The following is a 12,692-nucleotide window of genomic DNA, read 5'->3' as shown; positions in this document are numbered from 1 at the left end:
ACTGTTGCTCTCTATTTGGAATTGTAAGCTGTCTTGAGCCAAAAATGAGAGGTGACATTATAACTATTTTAATTAAGTAATAGAGCTATTGCCAACTAAGAGTATGATTGATAACTCCAAGTCTGATTCTCACTACATAGGATAATAAGCAAGTCCCAATGGAGCTTACTTCAAAGTAAGTGAATATCAGATCACAGCTGTAGTCCTAAGACTACATCCTTTGGCTATTGGGTAGGTATTATACTAGCTGCAATCCTATTTAAAACTGCTGGAATGCTAACTCTTTGGAAGCCTGCAAGGTGGTTCCCAGTTGCATTACAATGGAGTCCCACCCTCTAGAATATGCAAAATTGTTATCGAAACAAGTGGTGCCATTGATTGCTGGCAGAGCAGTAGCTGAGAACTGGAGCTCACTGGAGAATGAAGCAAGCGCAAGATACAGGATTATCTACAGTGTACACAATGCAGAGTATAACTCTTGTTCTTGCCCTGACCTATATACATGCCAAATTTACTGTGTGAACTTTCTGGGAGAAAGAGGATTGTGGCATAAAGGTTATTTTTTTTTCTTCCTGAAAACATAACACACCCAGAGGAAGATTTGGACATACTGCCTTTGAAGTAGAAGCCTGATATATTAATTATAAGGTTCGGTGATGCCCAGAGCCATGTGCATGGTACTCGTTGGTGTTAAGTGCCCCCAAGACACGAGTTCCACCTCGCTGTGCCAAACCAGTGGTGCAAGAACCTCCCTGGAATAGCTGTCGAAATGTTCCTGCAGTCTGCTCTACCTCACCCTGTTACAGATCTCCAGGATTCTTGGAGCCAGGACCTGAAGTGGGAGTCTGCTCAGAGAGACCCACAAGGTGGGAGGTCATCATGGACTCCAGACAAAATGTCAGAACTGCTACGGCTTCCAAGACGAACTGGCATGGCTCCAAAAGTTGCATCAGGGGAAGGCAGAAATTTGCTTGCACCAGTGGATGCTGATAGTGGCTGTGCGAAATGTGCTCTACAGTTTTAGATATTTCAAAGCTCAAAATGATATTTTTTCTCCCTTGCACTTCTTTTTAAAAAGGAAAACAGATGGCAGGAGAATAGTACACTTGCTGGAAACTGCCATCTGAAGTGAGAAAGGGGCCAGGGCATGGTTGTAAAGTATTTGCTTGGCATGCAGAAGGTCCCAGGTTCAATCCCCAGTGTCTCCAGCTAAAAGTTCAGGGGTCATTTTGTGGAAAAAGAGTTGCTGTAGCTCATTAGCACAACTCATTTGCACACACCCCTGACATCACTTGAAGGTGTACTAAATTATATCAGCTCAGTATCTACCTTAAAATGCTTCTTGAATTATAATTGTCATAAGAAAACTTACTCCCATCATACTTTTAAAATTAATTTCTCCTATGTGGCCACAGTGGCATGATGGATTTCCATCTGACTGTTTTAAATGTTTTGGTTATTTTCCCATTTTTTGTGGGGAAAAGTGTTAGAAAGTTTGTCAAATCTTAAGAGTTCAGCAAAATTTTCACAGGGGGTTTGAACAATGGAGCCTGGAAGCAAGTATTGGGGGTGGGGTGTGTGTAGGAAAGAAAGAGCACAATAAAATTTAGAGGTTCCAGAGCTCTGCTCCTATGAGCTCCTGCCCAAAATGAGGCCTGATCAGGTTGTAGATGATGTGAAAGGCCTCTGAGACCCTGGAGAGCCTCTGCCTGTCTGACAAGACTGCACTGCCTTTGATGGACCAATGGTCTGATTTAATATAAGGAAGCTTCGTGTGTGTGCTTAGGTTTGGCAAGAATGGCTTTGCATGCATGTGGCAACTTGCGCACCAGCCTTTAAGGTGTGATGCAACAAGGCCGATCATGTGCTGCACATGGCTGATGGAAGTTTCTGCAGGCCTCTATGGCTACTGTGTGCCCTGCAGGGATCCCTGAGATGTTGCACAAGGGAGACCCAAGCCCTGTGGTTCCTGCTCCTGCCAGATCTTCACATGGTGCAGCAGTGACAGGATAAGCGCAGTAGCAAGCAGCTTGTGACTGTAGAAGCAGGGTTGGGGTCAGATCTTAAGTCTGGTTCACACATCATTCGATTTCTCCGCCCTACATCCTAAGACTGAGGAATGTGTGAGTCAACTCAGTGAAAAAGCCCTGTGTTTAGGGGATGCTGAAGCTTTGTCTGTGGAACTGTGCCTGTGATGGCCCATGCATACATAGAAATTGTTCCTTATCATGACAATCATCTATGGAAGAAGAGTTGCTTTTATATCCTGCTTTTCTCTATCTGAAGGAGTCTCAAAGCAGCTTACAATCACTTTTCCTTCCTCTCCCCACAACATGCATATTGTGAGGTAGGTGGGGCTGAGAGAGTTCTGAGAGAACTGTGATTGACCCAAGTTCACCCAGCAGGATTCAAATGCAGGAGTGGGGAATCAAACCCAGTTCTGCAGATTAGTCAACTGCTCTTAACCACTACACCGCACTGTGGGGTGTGAGATGCATGAGTGAGCCACCCCATGTTAAAGGAATGCAGGCATCAGACTGAATTAGTGCTTAGGCCCCTTGTGCTCACATATCACCAGATGATTTACTAGTTCAGCAGTTCACAGAAGTAGCTGATGGACATTGTTAAGCATGGAGACTTGGGTGATGACATTCTGCTAGAAAAGGATAGTAAACATTCTGATGAATCCTTCCATTATACTGAAGTCCTCCTGCATATTATGCCAGAATATACAGGAGCTAATTTCACCCCAGGCCCTACATATGCATCACACTCCCAGAAGAAGTGTGGGCACAGCCCATGGAGCAGAGATGAGTCAAGACTAAATGGCTGGAAGCTTAAAAATAAGATCTAGGAGGGTCTTCATAACAGCCTATGGAATTACAGCCAGTTGCCCAGCATGGCTGCAGTGTGTGCTAAGTAGCAAGGAGATGAAGTCTTTTGAATAGCCACTTTCATAAGGTGCAGGATTATTTATTGATTTAGTTAGAAGACTTATATTGCACCTCTTCAGAGATTTGATCAGAATAAAATGAGATAAATATTATAACAATATAACATTGTTAACACATAAGGTTGTCAGGTGTCCAGTGTTGACTCAAACAGTGGGGGATTTTTTTCACTGATCAGTAGTTTTCCGGTGTTTCCCCCAAACAGTCAGTGAAAATAGTGGACTTCCTGGATAAACCAGCATTCTTACCAAGCCTGAACAGTGCAAACCTTTGCACTGTGTGTGCGAGAGGAAGCAGTGTTGAGCCTATGGGCGTTTTCGCACTGACCTTCAAGTGGCGCGACCACCCTCTTCACACCGGAGGATCTGCGCGGATTTCTCACAAGAAGCGCCGGAACACCCAAAAGAGCCGGCGACTTCCATTGCAAAAGCCGCTCAAACGTTTTCCTGCTTCTTGGCGGTTTCCGTTTGAGCGGGTTTCGCGACGGAAGTCGCCGGCTCTTTTGGGTGCTCCGGCGCTTCTTGTGCGAAATCCGCGCAGATCCTCCGGTGTGAAGAGGGTGGTCGCGCCACTTGAAGGTCAGTGCGAAAACGCCCTATGTTTCTGGTGTTTTTCAAAGAAAACTAACTGGCAATCCTATTAAAACTGACAGCCTATTAAAACTCAGCCAAGAACAACTCAAGAATATAAAAATGCATGAAAACCCAGTACATAAAATAGTACTAAAACCAGAGCATAAAACATTCGCCAACCTAAGTGATCTTCATAACAGCTGTTCAGTTAGAAGCAGACTGTAAAAATACAGTTTTAAAGATCAACCCTGCCCCCCCCTGGGGTAAAAATAAAAGTTTGGACCCTTATGAAACTGCTTGAAATGATCATCCCCCTTATGAAAGAGCCCTAATGGCTTCTCTGATGTTGGTACCAATGAGAAATGCAGTATCGTTTTTTGTCTTGGAGGCAAACATGTTTAGGCATGTTTAGAAAGGAGTTTCTTGGTTTGCAGGCTTGATGTTATCAGGATAACACTTGATACTCCCGGTCATGTTCAGTCCTGCATTATTAAACAGTGGGCTAGCCATTACCCTGGCCCGGGATGAAGAAAAATGCTCACGTTCACAAGGGAAAGAGATGGAGAAGGTGCCATCTCTGGCCCCATCCTGCTCAGCATCAGTTACCTTAGGTATGTCTTACTGACAATTACCTTCAGTGGTGTAAAAGGTTTTTGGCCAACACCATTGCAGTATGAGGGGATGGTTTCAAGATGCAGAGCAATGAGAAAAGGCCTCTTTGGAACTTAGGAATTCCATACAGGTAGATTGTGCTAGGCTGAAATACACAGTATTTGAAGTGCTGTGGGTGTGATCTGCTTGTATTCAGGCATCAGCATTACCTCCTTAAAGACTTGGGGAGATGCCAGACCTCCACGTACTCCTCTTGTCTCCATTCCTCTGTAAAACTGCAGAAGCAAGCCTGGTGTGCCAATTATTAGCATTCCCCCCTCCCACCCCATACCCAGTGAATGAAAAGAACACCTTCATGACTGCAGTGAGACAGCGAATGGCCATTCAGCAAAGGCAGATGGTGCAGTATCTTTGTATAGCACTTACGAAGGCCAATGAGAGAAATTTTATATTTGCATGGTCCCATTATATGTCGTTTTGCATTAGCACTTTGAAAGCTAGCTCTTCAGAGAGAAAGGGGTTTGGCAAGATTCCTTTCATTCTGGAATGCTGGTTGTATGTTTGCAGAGCTTATCATTGTCATTCAAACATGAGATTTTCCAATCCAAAGTAGCACAGTCCTGCGGGGACCATAATGTGTGATCCCCCTCTTTCTTGTATTGGTTTTAGTGTAAACAGAGGGTGCTACTGTATAGCACACTCCAGTCTTGATGGGTTACCTTTGGGAGAGGGGATGCAGAACTAGATGCGATCAAGAACACAAAGCTGCCACTGAGAGCTGGCATAGCATAATAGACAGAGTACTGGACTAGGATCCTGGGAGACCTGGGTTCAGATTCCCACTTCTACTCTGGGAAGCTCACTTGGTGACCTTGGGCCCCATCACAAACTCTTAGCTTGACCTACCTCATAGGCAGGGTTGTCAGCATTGGGTTGCGAAATACCTGGAGATTTTAGGGGTGGAGCTTGAGGAGGCCGGGATTGGGGGAGGAAGGGAATTCAATGGGGGATAATGCCATAGAGTCCACCTTCCAAAGCAGCCACTTGGAGATCAGCTATAATAGTGGAAGATCTCCAGTCATCACCGGGAGGTTGGTGACCTTACTCAAAAGATTGTTATTGTTGTGGGAAAATGAAAGAGGTGAAAATGATGTTCTAAGTTGCTTTGAGTCCCAGCTGGAGAGAAAAGGCTGCTATAAATAAATAAATGCAAAATCCAAATGCACTGAAAGCAGCAATCCTGCATCAGATTTGCACTCCTTTCCCTCTATCAAGGGGAATGCTGGAAATGCATGCTGTGATATCATAAAGTCATGTTTTCACCCACTTTTGTTCCACAGCTGCAATTAGCAAGGGAAGGGTAGCACAAGTGTGATAAAAATCATATAATGCAATTCTGTTGATACAAGGGAGAAGAAGAGAAATCTTACAAAGGGTTTTTTTGGGGTGAGGGGGGAACAGAATTTTCATTAAGTCTGCTCCCACCATTAGTAAGACCAGTCAAAAGTGCATCTAGTTGAAAGAACTTCATAAGATAATAACATTGAGGGGGAACTATACTAGAAACACACACACACACACACACACAAAGATTGTGTGATATGCCATTCCACAGTGATGATGCCACACACCATAAACTTGATCTAATTGGGCTTACTAATTAACAGCTGATCTGAACTTTAATAGCACTGCTGTGTTATGCAGAGTTACTCTATTCTAAGCCCACTGAAATCATAGGATTTTGGTGTTAAATTCCCCAGCCCCACTGTTAAACTCCTCAACCCTAGCAACTGCCTGAATAGCATACATCTGCAAAGAACAGTCAGTTCCTCCACCACCCTTCACTCCCATATGGGACAGCACTAGGATTACAAATGATGAAGTCCCTGTCCCAAGCAGTTCTTTCAGGGAGACAAGATCTCCCACTATAGCCTGAGACCTCCCTTCCCACACCTGCAGCCGCCCCACTGTGACCTGGTATTGCAACAGAAGAAACTGGAAGAAGGGGAGTGATACTGGACCAATGGCATGACATCACGAATTGCCACAATGCTTTAGCAATCCTCTATGGTAAAATCACAGTGTTTGAGGTAGGGTTGCCAGGCCTTCTGGTACCAATCATCTGGTGGTGTGGCAATGTCACTTCCAGTGTGCTCTGAGCATGATGTCATAACATTGCCAGCAATGCAGGGATGCTCTGTTATCTGGACAAAAACTTTCCTTTAAAATTAACTTCTACTATAGAGCTTTTGCCCAAATATCAGAGCATCCCCATGTTGCAAGGTGACGTGATGATGTCACTTTCGGAGCATGCCAGAAGTGGTATTGCTACATCATCAATGACACAGGCCAAGACATAGTTTTCCTGTCAGTAGCCCCATCACCTTACCCCCTGCATGTTGCCAGAAGGTAACATGGGATTGCTAGAGTGTTGTGGCAATTCATAGCATCACTTCCAGTCACATGACCAGAAGTGATGACATGATGTTGCCCAACAACTGGCCGACTCTGAAAAGCTCCCAGAGGTTACTACCCCTTGTATTACAACCCTAAGTTCATCCCCCAAGTTCCCTGCCTGGTCAGCCTGACTGGTTCAAGAAGCCTTCCACCATCATGAGATGTCTCAGGGTGCTTACCAAAGCCCACCCACACTATTCTAGCTAACCCAGTTAAGGCGAAACCGTATTAAGAACTGGGCATATTTAAATCGAGCCCCCTTAGAGTAGGGTTGCCAAGTCCAATTCAAGAAATATCTGGGGACTTTGGGGGTGGAGCCAGGAGACCTTGGGGGTGGAGCCAGGAGACATTAGGGGTGGAGCCAAGATCAAGGCTGTGACAAGCATAATTGAACTCCAAAGGGAGTTCTGGCCATCACATTTAAAGGGACGGCACACCTTTTCAATGCCTTCCTTCCATAGGAAATAATGAAGGATAGGGGCACCTTCTTTGGAGGCTCATAGAATTGGACCCCCTGGTCAAATCTTTTTGAAACTTGGGGGGTATTTTGGGGAGAGGCACTAGATGCTATACTGAAAATTTGGTGCCTCTACCCCAAAAAACAGCCCCCGCAAAACCCCAGATACCCGCAGGTCAATTCTCCATGATTTTCTATGGGAATAAATCTCCATAGGGAATAACAGAGTTCCCAGCAGACATTTTCCTCCCCTCCTCCCGCTTTCTGACAACCCTGAAGCGGGGGGAGGGCCTCCAAACTGGGGGATCCCCTGCCCCCACCTGGGGATTGGCAACCCTACCTTGGAGCTATCAAAGAGCCAGTTTGGTGTAGTGGTTAAGTGTCTGGACTCTTATCTGGGAGAACCGGGTTTGATTCCCCACCCCTCCACTTGCACCTGCTGACATGGCCTTGGGTCAGCCATAGCTCTGGCAGAGGTTGTCCTTGAAAGGGCAGCCGCTGTGAGAGCCCTCTCCAGCCCCACCCACCTCACAGGGTGTCTGTTGTGGGGGAGGAAGGTAAAGGAGATTGTGAGCCGCTCTGAGACTCTTCGGAGTGGAGGGCGGGATATAAATCCAATATCTTCTTCTTCTTCTTCTTCAATGTGAAGCAGGTGCAAAAGAACCCTTCTCCAAAGCAAATTGAAAAGGGGTCCCCAAATTCATGTTTATACCCTTAGGGAGTAGGTAATACCACACTACCAGTGAGAGAAGGAAGGACCTCTGACTAGCAGAGGAGGAGGAGCTCTGAATAGCAACAGCCCTCTGTTAAATGGGTCCCCACTTGGCCCCAGAGTTTGAGCTACTGATCTAGCCTCAACGTCTAAGTCCCTTGAAGAGGAGGGTAAGCAAGGCAGCCTCTCCCCAAGAAAGGCAGGATTGGATTTACTGGATTGGACCCAATCTGAATTGGCAATGTCCACCCATTCCCCCTTTCTGCTACAGACTCCTGTAAATCCCCTATTGCAGTGGGAGGGGAAAAGCAGGAAAATTCTATTTAATCTGGAACTGACCTCATTGCCTTTAAAGTCATAGACAGGACTGGAGAGTTAATGGTCTTAAAAGTAAACAATACAAAAGTATGTCAAATGCTTGCAATTCAAGTGTTAGTGGAGGATATAGCAGCAGCTACAATCCTTCTACCACAGAGTTTTGCCCAAAAACCAGAGCATCACTCTCCAACATGTCTATATCACTTCTGGGTCACGTAGGCACGTCAGAGATTTATTTCTAGCTTCTTACATATTAGGGAGGGCTTTGGGAGGGTGGGGTGGAGAGGAGCTCCCAAAACCGGAGGACCCCTGCCCACACAAGGGAGTCTGGCATCCCTAGTTGCCAAATCCAGGTTGGGAAACTCCTGGAGATTTAGGGATGGAGCCTGGGGAGGACAGGGAGCTCAGTGGGGTCCAATGCCATAGATCTCACTCTCCAAAGACTCCCATTTTCTCCAGGGGAATGGATCTCTGCAATCTGGAGATGGGCTGTAAAGCCTTACATGGAAGCTGGAATCCCTAGCAGAGCTTTTCCTGTCACATGACTGTGATGTCCTATTACTTCCTATCACGTGTTTACAATCCAGTGGAATTTATGCTGCTGCCTGGGAGACTAAAGGTAGATAGTGGGCCTGAAAACCAGTGATTCTTTTGCATATTCATTACACAAAGAAGGTCATCTTTGTCTCTTGTACGTTTGTGAAAACTCGGGGCTTTTTTTGAACAGGAACGCACTTCCGGCTGGCTTGGTGTTAGGAGCTGTGGCCTAATATGCAAATGAGTTCCTGCCGGGCTTTTTTCTACAAAAAAAGCCCTGTGAAAACTCATGGAGAAAGAACATGCAAGGCATCAGAATGCAATTTAACATAAGCTCCTTCCTTGTATTCTTTAACTGGGCCATTGATGCAAATGAGCTGTATGTACTGAGAGTGAAGAAAAACTTTGGGGCTTGCTCAGATATTGGGATTTTAGTTCCTCATAGTACTGGGGGGGACTAATCAAATTGAGGGTGATGATTCAAGACCATCTCAATTACCATAGGCATCCATAATTTGTCCACTCTGAAGCAAGGAAATAACCATGGCCTATAGGGTAGAGGTGTGGTGTGCATGCATACACTTGCGATGTTGGCAGCTGTAAAAACAGAAGTTCTAGTGCAGGAACACAAGTTGTGGAGAGGTTGTTTAGGAATTCAGTGCTGGAAAAGATATATGTGGCATTCCATTCTTCCTGTTTTTAACTGTGCAATCTTAAATATATTTGTATTCTTACAAATCCACTGAAGTCACAGGATTTTTTAGGATTGCACTGTCAGCTTCTGGCAATACACATCTTGAACATTTTCTACTATAGAACTGAAAATTAGGATTGCCAAGTCTTACCTCGGCTCCGGTGGTACGTGGGTAGATGAATCATAGAGTTTTAACCTGAATGCTAGAGCGTCCCCGGCATGATGTGCCCAGCACGTCAGGCACATTGCATGACGACAGAGCTCTTTGGCGGCAGGGATCCCCCTGGTGGCCCACTCTGTGCCAGCAGGTTGCAGGCCTCCAAACCGGGTGAACCCCCACCTGCAGTGGGGGCTTGGCAGCCCTACTGATAATACAGCGTAATGTTATTGCCATACAAGTGCTGCACCAAGGACTCTTGACAGTCCAAGGGCTACTGGGGGATGATAATAAATAACAAGGCAACTTGGTGCGTGATGGACTCTTCCCTTCCAATGGTGGAAGCCATCAGTGTTCAACCAGCCCGCCACAAGCAAATGAGAAATAATGGTCAGTGAAGTCCCTCCACTGGCATCTCAGAACCAATTGTACTCTATATTTCTTGTATTAGCCATTTTGGGTGTTTTTAATTTTGAAAGAGAAATGCAGTATTATAAAAATGAGAAATACAATTTAAAAAAATTAAGCACTGTCAGTCAATAAAGTTGAAATGCTCCTTCCCTCTTAACTTCTGTATACAGTCCCAACACAGCCCATTTATTTATTTAACTATTCCAGTACAGCTAGAAAAGAGATCAGGAAAGAGGAAGCTTATAACAATAATTAAGATGGAGCTGTTATAGCAGAAATTGCTCAAAATAATTGATGGAGGTGTTATAGCAGATATGGCTCAATTCCACGAATATGTTGATTTTTTCTTAATTATAGAAGGGGTTTTTTTTTAATTACCCTTTCACGCAGTTCTCAATTGCACATGGAGGTATGGGCAAGAGCCATTCCTAGCACTACAGGAGAAAACATGCATCTGGGTAAACTAAAAACTGTCAGATACGATGCATGCCCGATACTAGTGCCTGACCATGCTTTCATTACAGACGGTAGGTTCAGCTGATAAACCATTGGGTAGCTACTCAGAAACTAGGGATCAGGGACAGGAAGTACAGAAAGACAGAGAGATCATTTATTAAATCTGTCAGTGATCTAGGGTTGCCAGGTCTTCCTGGCCACCAGCTGGGGGTGGGGAGGTAGGTCTGCCAGGTTGCAGTTGGGAAATTCCTGAAGATTTGAGGATGGAGCCTGGGGAAGATAGGGACTTCAGTGGGGTACAATGCCAGACAGTCCACCCTGCAAAGCATCAGTCTTCTCCAGGGGAACTGTTCTGTAGTCAGAAGATCAGCAGTAAGGGCAGGGGATCCTCATGTCCCACTTGGAGACTGGCATCCCTACCTGAGAGATCCAGTCTGCTTGTCAGCAGTATGGCTAAATATTAGACTGATAAAAGCTCAAGGAAACTGCTGGGACATGCTGTCTTTACTGTCCTGATGTATTCATTAATCTTTGCAGAATGCAGTATTATTACTACACAGTTTTATTCTTGTACAAATTTTACTATGTTATGAGTACGAAGAAAGGGAAAGAGAACCTGCAGTTCCGGATACAATAAAGCCAATGCCCAACCCTGCACAATAAGCCAGAACCAAGAACCAAAGAGGCAACAGAACAAATGGGATCAGACAGCCTTCCTGTGAGCAGCCATTACAGAGTTGTGGGGCTGCTATCAAGAAGGCCTTATCTTTCATAGCAATCTACGATATTTCAGACAATCAGGGAACAGGATCTCTACATATGTCCTCAGGTAGGACTATATGGAAGAAGGCAGTTCTAGAGATCCCTGTGGCTCCTGGTCAAATGGGCTTTAAATGTCAGAAATGAATCTGCAAATTGGACCTCAGAATTAATTGGCAGCCAGTACAGATAAGGGAAAATGTGAGCTCCCGGTGGCTCAAACCAACCAATTAGTAGATACATTTTGAACCAAATTTCCAGATGTTATTCAACGACAGCAGGATGTATACAGGGCCAGTTCTAGACTGTCTGGCACCCTAGGCAAGGCTAACTTCGGGCGCCACCCCCCTGCACGGATAACCTCATCGAGTCCCATGGGAGGCACCTAATTCGGCATCCCCAGAAAGCCAGCACCCTAGGCAATCGCCTAATTTGCCTAGTGGCAGGGCCAGCCCTGGATGTATAGTATATTCCAGTAATCTAGTATGGATGCCATCAGGGGTTTCCCCCCTCCCCCTGGAAAAAGAGGTGCCAGAACTCTCAAGAAGGAAATGAAGGTGAAATGTGTGGGTGACCCTCATGAACTTTTAAACATTTTTTTGAGAATTATGTTTCCACAAAGAGGTTCCACAACTCTGCTCTGCTGCATTCCCCCAGGGGAAAAAAAGCCCTGGATGCCACAAAGCCATGCATAACCAAGGGCAGATCTTTCCTACCCAGGAATGGGTTCAGCTGCTGAGTCAAGCAAGCTTGTTGGACACCAATAATACCTTGAGAATCCAGGAGTAGCAGTGAATCCCAAGGCAGCCTAAAGGCACCCTTATGCAGTAGACCCGGATGTTCAATAGGAATGCAACCCCATCCAATGAAACTATGATCCTCTCTGGTGCAAGTAAAACTCTCATGCATGCACAGCATGTACAGCTGCTTCTCCCCTCATCCTCCAGCACACATATGCGGATACATCTGCAGGCAATGTAATGGTTACTTATAATGAATGGGCGTTACACATTTCTGGTATACATTTCTGGTAATTCCCTCTAACACACAACTGTGATAATTTTTTTTTCAAGAATGTATCCCTCACCTAAGGGTAGACAAAAGGAGGCATGGTGATGTGATGTTTGTTTTTCTAGCATCATAGAGCACGCCTGCAGTACCTCCAGGATGATAGAGTGGCTGCTAATCATGAAGTGTTTGGGGGGAGGGGGCGCAAGGCTGGGCTTCTGCCTCTATTCCTACCAAGTTCCATGTAGTCATGCCAGCCTTCCAGCATGCCAAATTAAGGATTTGCTTCATTCCCCTGTTTTAGGTTTGCTTCCCATCATCAGAGGGAAATGATGTAGTCTTTTCACCTACTTGGTTCTGCTTTATAGTGTGTGCTATAAAGTCGATGGTGGAAATACCCTGATATAGTAGTAGATGGTGGAAATACCCTGATATAATGGAATAATGAAATGAAGCATCCCTGATATAATGAAATAACTCATGCAGACAGGATCTGTTCTTCAGAAAGCCTTTCCAAAGCCAGTGAAAGTGCTATAATTTGCAGGTTGTTACTCAAATGGCTATAGCCATATGTCTGGACAAGATACTATG

This window comes from Heteronotia binoei, chromosome 13 (assembly GCF_032191835.1).
Source record: "Heteronotia binoei isolate CCM8104 ecotype False Entrance Well chromosome 13, APGP_CSIRO_Hbin_v1, whole genome shotgun sequence".
Lineage (NCBI taxonomy): Eukaryota > Metazoa > Chordata > Lepidosauria > Squamata > Gekkonidae > Heteronotia > Heteronotia binoei.
Note: the sequence above shows the minus strand (reverse complement) of the source record.